General features: G+C 40.7%; 1 protein-coding gene across 2 annotated transcripts in view; it reads left to right on the top strand.

Annotated features, from left to right (window-relative positions):
* Positions 1 to 9,249: 9,249 nt before the first annotated feature.
* The window catches only part of KLC1 (kinesin light chain 1), a 46,291-nt gene continuing 41,016 nt past the window's right edge, over positions 9,250 to 14,524 (top strand). Inside the window, exons 1-2 of one of the 2 annotated variants that reach the window (XM_053981676.1) lie at positions 9,250 to 9,578; positions 10,110 to 10,186. The gene's annotated coding sequence lies outside the window, so the exon portion shown is untranslated. The remainder of the gene's footprint in view (positions 9,579 to 10,109; positions 10,187 to 14,524) is intronic. The other variant, XM_053981675.1, reaches the window with a different exon arrangement.

Genomic DNA, 14,524 nt, shown 5'->3' with positions numbered 1-14,524 from the left:
ACAAAAATGGAAACTAAGTTACAATGAATATGTAAGAAAATGTCTTCTGAATTTATCAATCTTCTTTTCGCATTTACCAAAATAGCATTTCACTTTTACTGTCATGTCTGGAAAACCTCCATTTTCCTCAGGCCTCATGAAAAATTCCACCATGGAAAACAGAACAAAATACTAAGCTGACATATGAGTAAATAGCCACAGGTGCCAACTTGTGCCAAGGAAGAAATCCAGCTCACTTCAAAGAAAAAAAATCAGGTCTGCCATAGGATATTATAGAGCAACTTGAATTGACAAGAGATGCTCTAAATTAATTTTGTTTGCTGCCTCTCCCCTGGTGCTGCTTCTGCTGCTGGGCAAAAAGGGGTCTGTTCAGTGGGACACCTGAGGCCTTGCTGGGCATGTCTAAGTTACCACAGTATCTCAGCCCTAAATCTGAGTACCAGAGGACTGAGTAAAACTGGCTGGTGCTGGGACAATGTGACTGAAGAGCTGCCACGGTGCAGAGCACTTTTCCATCTCAGGAAGATTTTTCTCAGGATTTTAAATCATGAGGTTCACAGTTTGTCTAAAAGGAACAAAGCAGCTTCTAACTTACTGACTTGAGTCTATAATTTGCAGGTATTATCAAACAGCCACCCAGCACTCAATGTTCAATTTTGTATGTAATTAACAATGTCATTTCCATATTCATAGCTACTATATGTTTACATGTAAATTAGAAAAGCAATCTCACTTGTTTACAATATGGACTTTGGTTTTGGGCACTACCCAACAGAATTCATAACCAAAAATTCATAACCAAATTCATATGAGTGTTCATATGACTATTCATTCAGAATTCATAAATAAAAAGAGATAGAAAAAAAGTGAAATTAATTAAAAAGATGGTTAACACAGCATTCCAGCCTCTTTTGGCTGCAAAATGAGTGGGATGGGAACTGACAAATGTGTGAACCATCCTTTAAATGAATTTAGAGTGATTTCTGCATTGGTGCACAATAAACCTGGCAGCACCATTTTACAGTTATGTAGTTAATTACAAGGATGTGGGGCACTTTAAACTGCTGCCCACAATGGAACCATTTACAGGGTAGATTTCTGGTCAGTGTTATACACTGGGGAAGGAAGATACAGTTATTCATCAGCCTCTTCTGTGTGAATCATGGCAGCTTTCAAACATATGGTGATGGTGTACTTTGTGGCCCTTCAGCATGTAATATGAAGTGTAACACTGTGTAGGCAGTGCATTTCACTTTCATGGCTAATTTATATTTATCAGTTGTTCCCAGCTTTGTCTTAGTTTTAACTGAGGCATGTGTCAGTTCCTGTTTGCAGCTACATTATCTTCCATAGGTGGACTTTGATAAAAACCCGCTCTATATATGCCTTTGAAACAATTTTAATACATTTCAAATTGAGCTTTCATTAAAATAATTATTTTAGATATTAAGGATTAATCTTGTGTTAAAATACATGGATTCAAAATCTAAAGTACTGCATATGGCATGTTCCAGCAATTCCCCAGAACTTTCCCAGGAGGCTGTAGTTAATTGGTGTGGCAGAGTGAACCGCTCTCTGTAATCAAAATACCTCCAACTGTCCAGGTGTTTTAGGTGACAATGCTGTCATAGATAACCATGGCAGCATGGATTTTTTCCTTCAAGGAAATTACTACAGGGTGTACTCTGTGAATTTTCCTATGCCCAGCTGGCCATCAAAGTCAAAGGCCAAGGAGTCCTGCTTTAATTTCTTATTTATAATTGTCCTCTGAAGTAAAATTGTAGCCTCAGAATATCTGTAATGACCTACAAACCAATGAAGTTGGTAGCCTTCTTAGCCAGTTGCTGCATAAATTACCTAAATTGAATCTAGGCTTTGGCACAAGGAAAACCTTCAGAATATGATGTGATGCAGCAGTGTCTTCCAAACTTGGCAGACTAATTTCATCCCCTCAGTGTTTTTTTTTTTTTTTTTTTTTTTGTTTTTTTTTTTTTTTTTTTTTTTTTAAATACCTATACTGGTCAATAAAAAACCTCTACACAGATGCAGGAGGAATTGCTTTCTTCAGAAATAGACACCTACAAGGCTACTTTCTAAGGCCTCCTTTCACATCCCCTAAATACAGAGGGTACACTGCGTGTGGGGAGGCTAGGTTGGAGATGGGCCCCATGGTGGGAGATCATCTGTCCTTATCCTGCATCTGCTCAGTTTCCCAGGAGACAGGATGAGGAACAAAATATCTAGCACAGACAGTTCTGTTTGCTATTGATTTTTAGAGTGACTCTGCCCTTCTCAGCCCCATGTCCTGTCTACCATCCATCTTGCCACAGGCACATTCAGAGAAGCCATTTTCTGTACAGACATAATTGGTCATTGGCACAGAAACGACAGAAACTATTGTCACACAGCAGAAGCATTTCCATTTCCCTTTCCCTTGGGGCAAACTGTATTACCATGAAGTCCCCAGTCCAGTGCAGCTGGGTACTGCCCCTGAAATACCCTGTTAACACAAACTTAAGACAAACTCTAACTACAATGAAAAGTGGATGTACAATGGCCTCCCACAAAAAATGAGAATTTCCAATCAACCTTGAATGCCAAGTGAATTTGGTATAATTCCATAAAAAGCATTAGCTAAGGAAGAGAGAAAATCATTTAACGGAAGAAAAGGGTATAGAATTTTGGCAATTACTGTGTGCAGAAAAGGAATACATCAAATGTAAGGGAGACTTACTGGTAAATCTGACTTGGGAACAAACATTTTGGATAGTGACCATGGCACAAACAACTGCAGCTCTTTAGGCTCAAGAAAGATGAAGCAAAGAACAGCAGAGAAGGGCAAATTGAATAATCAGGGAGATGTAGAATCTCTTTTAAAGATATTAAGAGTTTGGTTTGTTTAGCCAAGCAAATTGATGGTCATGAGGGGAGAAAGGTGTGCAGATTCTGCAACACAGGTGAGTGGAGGAAGAACCAGCTAAGAGAGTTAAGCAAGAAAGACCCTTCTTTTTCTACAATAATTTAATTAAACATATAAAGAAGAAGTGTTACCTGTGAGGACTTCCTTAAAAATGCAAACACATAGAGAAATGGGGCCAATCACTAGCCAGGGAAAAGAGCCAGGGAAAAAATAACACAATTTGGCACAATATCTGTATGTATATATTACCCTTGAGAATGCTCAGTGAAGGAGTCTTGGGCAGGAAGGGCAAGATGCCTGCTTGGTTTTCAGTGGACTTTGATAATTACATTTAGAAAAAGACCTGATTAGGTGGTTACCTGTAATGACTTTTAGACTTCAGAGATTTAGTTGTCTTTCTTTCAACAGTAGGTGCAAATTTCTGCTTGGAAAAGGTCACATACAGCCATACACTGGCATTAGCATTTCTTGTGATTAGCTTATGCATAAGCTTTAATAAAAGACAGATCTGAAAAATCACAGCTTCCTTCTTCTCTAAATGTATGTAGGAACTTCAGTGAGAATAAAGAGAATAGATCTCCAATATCTGTGTGAGGAAGCACCAGTTTTCCTGGTGCTGAGGCAAGTTTATATTCTAGCCTATGCCTCTGCCTGATGTTGATTGGAAAAAAAATTAGTGATTTTCCTACATTTTCAAAGATTCACTTCACAAAATAAGAAAAATTTCATACTGCTTAATGAAATTATCCCAGATTTACACTAGTGTGTCACTGAAATTACAGCCCTCACAGCCCTCACAGGTTGGCTGTTTTGTTTTGGGTTTTTTTTTAGGAAAAAGCATTTTTCATAATGAAACTCTGGAGGATTTAATGATAAAAGGTTATCAGTAAGTCTCCTTTGCTAAGGATCCTGCAATGACTACTGAAATTACCAAGGAAAGAGTCTCACCTAATCTAATTGCAAGTAATCTGGCAGCCAGACTGGATGAATTAGCAGAGCTCTAAAGGAATGCTGACAAACCATATAGGTAATTAAAAGCTGGTGTTCTAAGAAAGGGAAGGGGAAGCAGTAAGAAAGCAGACACTTAGAAATCAGTAAAGGTGATCCTTTTTCCCCCTGCTTTTACCTACATGTTCCTGGGTTTGAACAAAGACACATGATTTTGTGTTTGGAAGGGTCTGTTTGTTGTGTTTGTGGAATAAACTTTTTTCCCCATCAATACTAGGCCTTATCCTAACATAAAGGTAAAAAAGGGAGCTGAGTCATAGTTGGGAAGTAAGGATATAGGAGGGTGAACAGGAAGTACTGTACCACAGACAATGTTATTATTCCAGTAGTGGCCAAGTGTGATATTCCATCAACAGCATGTTTTTTATTTCCTCTGGGGGATCTAATACACTTCTGCAATGGTTCAGTGGCTGAGGTAGGTGAATACAGAAATAAATGTAACTTCCTGTGACTCATATGCAGAGATTAATAATCCTCATAACCTTGAATGAGCAACTGAAACCCCAGGGGTGAATAAACTCACTGAGAAGTGAAAGTATGGAGGAAGGAAAGGAGGAACCTAGATGAAATGTTATCTTTATTCATGCATAAGCACTAAAAGTCATGCAGAGTGAATATGGAGAAGAGAATATTCCAAGCCAGAAAGGTGCTGGTAGTCAACCATCAGCTAACTATGGAGCATGGAAACAAGTGAGGAAGAAAGTTGGTTCATCTTTCAATGAAATGAGAGGTATGACAGAAGGCAGAACAGAAATTGCTGGTGGAGCATAGTGAGTGTAGTGGTGTAAACATTCCCTCGTAGAGGTGGCAACTTACTCCTTGAATGCAAGGAGTAAAAATACAAGTCTAATTATCACCACAAGCTCTCCTCTGTAATCCTTAACCCGTTCAGAATTTTGATGTTTAAAGTAGGATCTTGGAGAACACTGATAATGTCTGTAAACTCATATAGCACAGAGTATTAGAACTTGTCAAAGGGTGGAATCCTTAGCTCCTTGATCACTTACTACTTTGAAGATAACAATGGAAGTCGGGATATATAAATATAGCTGTGTTGCTGAAACTTTCTAGTATTTTCCTCTATGTTCACATTAATATTGACATGCAAATTCTCTAGCTTTCCAGTGGTTATTTTAACTGCATTACCTGAGGTTTTCATAACAGAACTGTTTTAAAGCTAATTGAATGTGCTGCTTAAACCTTTATTTCAGTATATTATGTTCTTTAGTAGCAGCACAACTCTGTAATGACTGAGAGTTAAAAAAATATCTTGTTAACAAAATATCCAGTGCAAGTATATCCTGCTCCGTTTTAAAAAATACAACAGAAATTAACTGTTAAGACTTGAATTAACACTGCATGCTTTATTTCCTTGTTATTTCTCTGTGGAGAGAAAACAGCAGGGAAAAGCAAACTGGCTTCCATTTGTTACTGCTTCCTAGAAATCCTTGTGACTCTGAAAAAGGAGAATTCACTTGCATGTAAATAAAGCTTATTGACTTGGGAAGCAGGATCATGATCAGTGTTTATTTTATTTAGAATTAATGCCTTGCCTGACAGTGGGTTCCCAATGGTAAGTTCAGGCATTTGACAATGAGTCAAGCAAAGCAAAATACACTCCTTTTACCCCAAAGTGCCTGAATTCTCTGACAAAAGGTAGCTCTGCATGCAGTAATTGTACATACGAACAAAAGAGTTGGGCTAAAATTGTGCCTAGGACTGGGTACTTGACATTTCTGAGTCTTGAGCACTGGTTTTTATGTCTCCTCTTTTCCATAAAGGATGTTCTTGTAGGAAATACAAACTAAAACATATGCAAGTGTCAATGGTTGTGATGAAAAACCAGACAGGTTGCTGAATCTGGCCTTTCAATATTTATTATTGCCAAGATGCTTTTAAATAGCACTTTAGCAGCAGTTGAAATTACTCCAATATAGTACTTTATTGTGGCCATATTTCTAAAATGATGTCATAGATTTTATAAACTATAAGATTAGATTGAAAAAAAATTAAGTTCTCTTTTGGTGGGAAGATCTCTAAGAAAGAAGGATGTATTTTTTTAGTACAATGGTGTGCTGGTGGCATTTGGCCACTGTCAACCCATCACAAACTGTAAAATAAAATGACCCACACTTCTTAAATGAAGTGAACCTGAATTTCTTTAGAGGCTTGCCCCATTTGTGGATGTCAGTTAAGCTGACCTCAGTTCACTGTGTGTATTTCTCACACTGTTGCACTTCAAAAACCACAGAGCTTTGTGCTGCATTAGTTGAACTGTTTGCTTTTTGCTCTCCCACTGTGAATTACAAACCTCCCTCTCTCTTCTGGGGGTAGAGGGAAATTGGTGTATTGAGACTAAAGAATCCAGCATTGTAAATAAATTTGTTTTGGGGTTTTGTTTTGGTATGCACTCAGGAGTCTGCAGAAAACCATGGTGACTTTGCCGGTGATAGGCAAAGGATCATAGGAGTCACCATCCTTGGAGGTGTTTAAGCAAAGACTGGCACTTAGTGCCATGGTCTAGTTGACATGGTGGTGTTAGGTCATAGGTTGGACTTGATAATCTCAGAGGTCTTTTCCAACCTAATTGACTCTGTGATTTTGTAATATACTAGAGACAGCATGTCTCGATAATTTAATCAAAAAATCAGGGCTTGCAGCATAACTAGTTCCTTAAGAGAAAATGGAAATGTGGGCAGTGAATAGTTTTTACTGCTAGATGAACCTGGATAATTCTCATGTAGATGAGACAGGAAAAACAAGATCGAAATGAAGAGGAACTCTTCGGATATTTCAGGTCAGGCAGTAGCTTGAGGAAAAATCATCTTCACCAAGTCTCTCCTGTGTCTAACTTCTGCTGTGTGCCATAAACAGAGAGGAGTAACACTGCACTATAGCTCCATTGAGCTAATCAACCTTCCTGCAGGAGGGAGCTTATAGTGTGTGCTGTTTATGTGGGAAATTGCCAGGATGCATATACTTGATTAGCCAGCATATTATGAATCAGGGTCATAGCTGGAGTAGTTGCTTCGTTCAGAGATGCTCACATCCCTGGGGTAAGCAGCTAATTGCAGGAAATCTTTTAAAGCAAATGTGTGATAGGAAGAAAGCAATGAATATTGTTTATTCAAAAGGCAGGAGTGGTTCCTTTGAATCAGTTCTCTTGCATAATTATGTAATTAGGGCATGTTCTATTTTTAATTAAATCTCTTGCATATTCATGAGAATAATCTGAACCTGTGAACCAATTGGCATAACTCTTTAAAATGTAGTTTCTGTAAAGGAATGCCCTTCAATCTTTTTTCTCCTTTCATATTAGTGTGCAAAGAGATATTTCACATTGTTATAATTAGATTGTATTGCCTGTTAAAACTAGAATGTGGTTAATTAAACCATTAATATAAAATTGACAGAGAAAAGTTTTAAATGGAGATGAAGAATGCAAGAAAGTGCTGCTTGGAAATACTTGTATCAAAACTGGGTTTTGCTGGACAGCTTGATCTGTGTAAGATATCAATCGGAGAGTGGAATTCAGTAAGTATACTTTATTTCGCTCAGCTTTTCCAATCCAGCAATGATTCTCTGTATTTACAGTCTGAAGACTATCCATGTTCCCCTAACTTTGCTTTGTTTCTTATGGGCTTCTCTGACTCTTCCTGTTCTTCTGCCTCTTTGACAACATTAGCTTTGATTCCTCTTCCGACTTTCTGCTTATTCTTAGGAGCTTTGCTTTCTCACCCGACTCTTGTTCTCACATCTGCTATTCTGTAGACTTGCTCAGCATTGTACATGAGGGCAAACATATATAGGCTCTGCTTTCCTTGAATATTTTAAACATTACCACCTATGTGAGGCTGCATATATTGATTTACCACTATACCTCTATGTTCTTCTATTAGGTTATGATTCATACCCTGTACGTACTGCAGGGGCTAAATGGTCATTGCAGGTCCCCTCCCACTGAACAATGCTATTCTATTCTATGTGGAGCTCAGGTGATAATGCATCACAATACAACTCTTTCATAAAGTTAGGTTGTCACTAATCCCCGATGATTTACAGTGTACATTTTACAGCTTTGCAATATTTAGTGTTTTGGGTGTTTGGTTTCTTTGGGTTTTTGGTTTTGTTGTGTTGTTTGTTTTTTCTTAAAATGTTCTTTTAATTTTTTTTCTATCTTATACCTCAGTTCCTTCCATCTTTCCTTTCTGGGCTTAACTTCTACCTAATGGAAAATAACACAAAGAAAATACTGTGGCTGTTCCTTCCTCTCTAGCAAGAGTGGGAATGAAATTGGAAGCTGCAAAGAAATAGTTCTTGTGACAAGTGTCACCGAGTTCTCACAGAAGTCTTACTTTTCATGTATAAACCTGTGTAAGAGCAGGGATCTTTCACTTCCATGCAGAACAAAGACAAGAGCATTGAAATATATTGGCAACACTCACTGAGCTCTATGTGGTGGGCAACCTTCAACACAGAACTTGTTCTTCAGCTTATTTCTCTGTGGATTGCTCCATGAGCCACTGCACACTGCGGAGATTTTCAAGCGCATTTCATGAAGTCATGGTTGGAAGAGACCCTCAAGATTATCCAGTCCAACCATCCACCCAGCACTGCCCCTGTGCCCCCATGACCACTAAACCACATTGCCCAGTGCCACATCCTGGTACCTCTTAACTCCTCTGGGCTGGTGGCTCCACCACCTCCCTGGGCAACCTATTCCAGAGAGTGATGAGGTTCCTCCTGAGCCTCCTCTTCTTGAAACTAAACCAACTCAGGTCCCTCAGCCATTCCTCATAAAACACGTTTTCTAGACCTTTCACGAGCCTTGCTGCCCTTTGCTGGACACTCTCCAGCACCCCAATGTCCTTTTCAAAGGGAGAGGAAGATTTTCCCAGTGGCATCCAACTGAGATGGGGGCATCAGTTTCACGAGTCCTGCAGTCACCATAACCCTGAACATCTTTCCACAGTGGGTCAAACCAGCGCCAAGAGCATCAGCAGTGGAGCGAAACCGCCCCAGTGTCACCGAGGCGCCCTGAGGAAACGCCGGGATCTGCTCTCCACTGACATCCACTTGAGGCGGACGAGGCAAATCTTAGCAAGGTTTAGCGTGGCCCGCACTGGCAGCCTCGGGGATGCACCTGAAGCCCTGAGCTCCCCCAGAGCATCCAGCGCGGCGCTTCCCCGCTCCCGGGGAGGGACGGCGCCATGAGGGGGGGCGCTGGGAGAGAAGGGCGCGCGGGCGCTTGTGGGAGAAGGGGGGGCGCCGCCATGTCAGGCGGGGCGGGAGGGAAGGAGGGAGGGGAGCGCGGGGCGGGACAGGGGCGGCGGCCGCAGCCGCAGCAGCAGCAGCCGGGGCGGTGGTGGCGGCTGCCGGCAGCTGTCAGCGCCCGCTCCGCCGGCGCCGACCACCGCGGCCCTGCCAGCGCCTTGCGGAGAGCACTGGGTGCGCCGTGGTGCTGACTCGCTTCTTTCTCGCCTTCCCTCCCTCTCTCCGGTCCTCTCTCCCCCCAAAAAACCCTTTTCCTTCCTCCCTTTCGCCCGCCCATCGCTGGCATCCTCCTCCGGCCGCCTCCCCGCCCCGGGCTGCGCGGCCCCCGCCGCCCCAGCGAGCGCTGCGCACATCGCCCGAGCTGCAGCACCGAGCGGTGAGCGGGGGGAGCCGGCCGGGCCCGGCGGGCCGGGACCCGGGGTGTGTGTGTTTGGGTGCGGGTGCGTGGGGTGTTCAGTTCCTCTCCTTTTCATCCGCCGCTGCGCAAACAACAAAAGGCTGCGCGGGCCGCCCGGTCCCCCCGCAGCGCCGCCGCTGACAGCCGGCCCCGTCCTTTCCGCGCCCAGGGCGGGGTGGCTTTTTGGGGAGGCTGTTTTTGGGCGTTTTGTCAGTTCTACTCAGCGCTCGGCTGCGGGCAGGGGTACGTGCCTCGGGATGGAGATCGGCTCGGCTTTGTCCCCGTTTCCTCTCCCGGCTCCCCTCGGTGCTGCGGCGGGCGCCGCCCTGGGAGGGAGCGGGCAGAGAGGGCTGGGGAGGCTTCGGCCTGCGGCTCCGGGCGTGCGGCGCTTTGTCTGCGCTCCCCCCGGCTTTGGGGCTGTGCCGCTGCCAGGTCGGAACTGGTGGAAGGCGAGGCTAGGACAGGTCTTCTTTGGGCTTTGTACATAGTTACCGGATTTATACATTGTAGGTCACCTGCCGTGCCGTAGTCGGAGGCGATTCATATAGACTTAGGTCTTGCCTGGATTTCTGCACCTCCAAAATAAGGCAAGCATTGGTTAGAAACACGTTAATCTTAGCAAAAATACAGAATTTATTTAATTGATAAGTAACTGTATCTTTAGAGCAGAGATTGATTAGAAGGACACTTTAAAACCTTACCCATTTTGCTTTCGTCTTTCTGATATTTCTAAGTAACGAGATGCCAGATTTGTAGATCTGCATAGCAGTTGTATGTAATCAGAATAAGGAAACTTCTTGACACTTTATTGAATTCTGTGTTCTAGGCATATTGAAGCACATTTTAATGACCAAGGTGGCATCACCTAGTGTAATTCTCTTGTGTGGCTTTTGAAGGTGGCTAATCAATGATGGAGCTCTTAATCCTTTTATATTTTTTTTTCTATTAAGTGATTTCTATTAATGGATATGATGTAAAAGTAGTATCAGTACTCAAGATACTGGTCATGAAGTCAGAATACAGACTCAGAAAACAAAACTGGCTAGGAAAAAGCAAAAGTCTGTTTTTATAGTTTGCTTTCAACAGCAAAATTGTGAGCCAGTGTCATTCATATCACATGCTTTCATGTTTAGACATAAAACTACAGGAAACTAAAACAGTTAAAATTCATTTTTAGCTGTGTTGTGCTTGACAGAAGGTTTAACGAAAATTGCTCTGCAAAGTAATTGTCTCTTTCACTTCCACTTTTGCATTTGCTCATCACTTAAATAGGAAACTTACGCACAAAAGGTGTCCATTGGAAGTTAAAGAGGAGCTGTTGAGATTTTAGACAGCTTAGTATTTTGATAAAAAAAAAAAAGCCCTACAAAACTGAAAGCAGCACCTTTTAGAGTGCACAGTTGATTCAAAACTCTTTTGGAAGATAGCTTTATCTTAATTGAATATAAATTCCAAAGCTTCAGCGAAACATGATAGAGGATGTATAACCCTAGGATTACAGATACAATTGGAAGTTACACATTCAGCATTTACTGGCAGCAGAGAGAAAGCTGATCCATCTGGTGAGGCTGAGCAGAAGACCTTGTAAGTCACTTGCACAATTATTTTTGTGACCACATGGTTTAGGAAGACCTTTTCCATTAAATTAGAACAGCTATGGAGAACTCTGACTGTTCCATTTAGGTAGACATTTCACATAATGGAGAAGCATGTGGGTAAATGCAGGGAATGTAAATTGTCTGTTCCTGAAACTCGCTCATCAATGCAGTATTGCTTCTGCATCATGTTGCAGTTCAAGTTTGGCAACCTTCATGTTTCTGAAGGATGATGATGGAGCTGGAGAATTCCAGTCATCAGAAATTCTAACAGCACAGATTCCCTTTACTTGCTACCATATATAGCTAAAACAGGGAATAAAGTTACCCCCCAAAGGTCCTGTGAAGTAGCCTCATGGTTTGTCAAATTCCTATGATATGGTTAGTAATGCCTTATTAATGGAAATGGATTCTTTTAAAAGGTCTCTTAATATACAACAGAGGACTCACATACATAATTTGTAATTAAATATGCAGGAGTCCCAAACACAATCTGAATGTTTTTGACATAGAACAAAATACACTGTACAGATGTTTAAGGCATATAAGGATAATTGCTGCTTCCTATGTTTATGGAGAACTTGCCATGCTAATGTCAGAAACCTCTCACTCATGTGCTGCTCATACAGTACACATATCTCTCTCTCTGTATCTTTTTGTGTATGCATACATACCTGCATATGTCTCTTATTTAATTGGGACTTTGGGGAAATACTGTAGCCTTATATTCAGTTCTGAGTCCATTTAATGCATCTTCTGTTTCTCTTGAAATGTGGGCTTGTGCAGCCACTCTTTCATCTCTTCTGTTTGACTTCTCTGGCAGACGTGCAGTTGAATTTACTCTGGGATTAATAGCATCTCTCCAGCTGCATAGCTCATGATTATTTTAAAACTCATTCAATGTACAAATACTTGTAAAATAAAGTGTCTATAAGAGGAGTAAAAAATACAGAAATTTGGGTAAATTCATAAATAAGCAAAGTGTATTTTTGTATTCAGTGTTGAAGAGCAGAGTCACAGATCGTGATGGGGGCAAGCATGGTAGGTCTAGTTAAACTAACATTCTTAGTAGTCAGTGTGCCTCCAGGGTGCTGTTCAGTATGACACAACTGTTGTAAAAATGCACCAATTCAATCATCATCGCAATAAAGTGGGTAGCCACAAGCTTTCTCTTAATTCAGCCTTCATAATATTTCATATTTCCAAAGTATTTCTAATTGTTTTACAAGAACACAGTATTTACCTTGACCAAAGTTGAGGAAAACATTTATTTTCAGTGTTAACTCTGATTTTCCTTTAAGCAAAAGCATGATGAACATAATGTCTAAGATATATTTGTTGTACCCAAGTACCAGTCAGAGACACCTTGTTCACTCTAAAAAGAAATCCTATTTGACTTCAAAATAGAATTGGTTGTAGTAGTTATCCTGAGTCAGGGCCAGTTTCAGGTATTTTTGAGGTAATAAAGTCTTCCCAGTGTTTTATTTAGTGAAACATTTTCCTTTCTGAAAGGAGGATGTAGAAGAAAGTGTGGTTCCTTTGAACAGTTACTAAATAAAAGCCTGACCAGAGAAAGGTGCCCTTTTTCTGACTTGGATTTGCTGAGATATTTGTTGTCGTCATCTTCCGGGATTTAAATTGGGCACTTCATTACGAGGATTAGAGCCAGAATTGCAGATGCTTTCAGTGATACAGGAATTACTTCCAGAGGGTTCTATATGAGGTGTTTTGTAGTCATGAGGCATGAAATGACACTACACATGGGGCTTTTTTGTGCTAGACAATTAACATACTTTATAATAAGAGGCCATACTGAAAGGGCAAGCATGAGGACTGAAGGTTGTATGTATGCTTCTAGTACCCATAATACATTTGGGAGTGTGAACAAAGGATGAACACTAAAGCACAGTTAACATTAGAGATGCTAATTTCTTTAAATGTATAAAGACAGTCTCTGATAGTTGACAGTTTCTTCAGATTCAGCTACGAAAACAGATGCAAGTAATAGTATCTGTGTGTTGATTTAATCACTGTTTGTTTCTTTGAATCCAGCTTATCTCCCAGGGATGCTGCTATTTAACTGCAGTAAGAAACAATCTTTACTCTGGAAGCTGTATTTTGGCATTTGGCATGTATGTAGAGTTAAAATGAATTTAGTTTGTCAAATACTTATTATTGGTAGTGTTTCTTGCTGAAAATGAGGAAACATGGGATCATGCCATCTTGTATTTCCAATATGCTTTCCCTCTGTTGTCTGCTTAAATGGGTATATTTTGTACGTGGTTTCTCAGTATCAAGTCTTCCTTACAAGTGAAAGCAGTAGAATATCTTTTGTGGGTACACTTAAAAGTGAGCAGTTTCATATTTTAATTATTTTGTAAATACCCACCATAAACCAAATTCATCGTGTTTAGATTTTCTTTCTGGGATTATGTCAGAAACCTAGCTGATTTTATTAAATTTTAGAGTGATTAGAACAAAGGATGTTGCCAATCTAGTGGGTAGTATTGGCTTCCTTACATATCTGTAGGGTTGGGGTGGTGGCTAATTATATTGCATTTACTATGGGATATACCCCAGCAAACCATTTGAAAAGTTAACACTGCACTTATTAATGTTCAGAAGTTCAAGAAATGTCTGCCATAAACCAACTTTCTGATACTACTTAAAAAGTTATATCTACAAGTTAGTCTTTTTAAAGGACAATACATATATTTTTCAGGATTACCAGATAAATGATCATCTTCATTCTTATCTGTGTTTGTATGTAGTAGTTAATGTTAACAAAAAATTAAGATTACTGGCAGTGTGCTATGGTTCGAACTTGTGAGCCATTCCTCAGTGCAGAGGGTGGTGGTTTTAAGCTTTGTAAAGGATTGCAGTAACTGCATTCCTGCACTGTATCTTGAGTTTGCTCCTTCCAGCTGACAGTAGCTGAATGATTTGCAAACCATGTCATACAGATTAGGGACTGGCAGGGAGGAGCAGAGTGTGTGTTGGTGTGGTTCTGCTGCTTTCTTTTTGTTTTTCTAAACAGAATATTGTTTTAAGATTAAGTGCTTTTATGGATGTTCCTTTATCAAACAATGTCAGCCTGAATAGTGTGGGAAAGCCAGAGTTTGTCTTTCTCTTTTGGCTTGAGCAGCTTCCATTTCTGTTGTTGGCTGCTGTTACTGTATGGTCCTTCCTCTCTTTGCCTTGAGTGGATTTTAGTATATCCCCACCTTCAATGTTTCACTTGTTCATGTGCTTAAACTGGATGTTCCACCCTGCTCTCCCCCAGCTCCCAGTCACATTTAGTGTGTGTTTAAAGGGAGGAGGGTTGACGAA

The sequence above is a fragment of the Vidua macroura genome, chromosome 6, assembly GCF_024509145.1.
Source record: "Vidua macroura isolate BioBank_ID:100142 chromosome 6, ASM2450914v1, whole genome shotgun sequence".
Taxonomy (NCBI): domain Eukaryota; kingdom Metazoa; phylum Chordata; class Aves; order Passeriformes; family Viduidae; genus Vidua; species Vidua macroura.
The sequence above is the reverse complement of the archived record's forward strand: the minus strand, read 5'-3'. Positions and strand labels throughout refer to the sequence as shown.